This window comes from Octodon degus, unplaced genomic scaffold (assembly GCF_000260255.1).
Source record: "Octodon degus isolate 3935 unplaced genomic scaffold, OctDeg1.0 scaffold00214, whole genome shotgun sequence".
In the NCBI taxonomy this organism is placed as follows: Eukaryota; Metazoa; Chordata; class Mammalia; order Rodentia; family Octodontidae; genus Octodon; species Octodon degus.
Genome location: NW_004524790.1, coordinates 2,359,680 through 2,360,598, shown reverse-complemented (window position 1 = coordinate 2,360,598; position 919 = coordinate 2,359,680). Strand labels below are relative to the sequence as shown.

General features: G+C 36.6%; 1 protein-coding gene across 1 annotated transcript in view; it reads left to right on the top strand.

Annotated features, from left to right (window-relative positions):
- The window catches only part of LOC101578745 (vomeronasal type-2 receptor 116-like), a 30,859-nt gene that overhangs the window by 20,271 nt on the left and 9,669 nt on the right, over positions 1-919 (top strand). The window lies entirely within an intron of this gene.

Below are 919 nucleotides of genomic sequence, written 5' to 3'. Positions count from 1 at the left end.
TCAAATTGGTAGGACAGTTTCAATAATTAACACATTGCATACATTCCTCCGAGTGGTTAATTGCTGTATGTGATGCGAACCTGATATCCTATCTACCAACACCATTAGAACAAATCACTCTAGTCATTAAGAGCTACCATTTTTCTAATCTTTGTAGATCTGAGATTAGATTTTGTTTTTTCACCTTGTCTTTTATGTTTCAAAAATTTTTTTTTCTGTGTGTAATGATCCTTATGGGGTTTTGTAATAGGTAACTATATCTCTGGTAGCAAGTCCTCTCTAACAACAGTATTCGTCACTATATACGAAGTAATTTGATTATGTCTGTCGTAGATTTCCCATTTGTTAAACATGTGGTATTGGTATTGGTTTTGTTTAGTCCTCAGTTCTTTGTTACAGGGCTGTAGTGAATATATTACCTCAGTCCTTCCCGGAATTATTCCAAATGGGAGAAGAACTGATAACAGCAAACAGGATGTCTTAGCTAATGTAGTATGCTTAGAATGAACAACAACAAGCACTACTTGCAAACTGACAAACAGGAAACTATTGTTTTTGTATTGAGCTCATAAGAGAAAAGTCTATTTTTATAAAACACAGCAATCCTAAACTAGGAGTTTATATGCCAGGAGTTTCCCCTTCATAGCGTGTTTTTATTTTCTCTGATATTTGAGAAAGGGGATGTTAAAGAAAATAGTGTATAAGTGGAAGAAGAGCAGGTGAGATAGGTCAGCAGACTAAGAACGTGCTTAAGCAAGTCAGTGAAAAGGATTTAGTTCTCTTTACCTCATGTTGTGTCAGCCATGACACCGGGCAGACAGAGGCTGGATGTGTTGGTGCAAGCCTGTACTCCAAATGCCTAGAATATTAAGAAAAAAAAGGAGGATCATTAGGATCCCAAGCTCTGTTGTGAGATCCT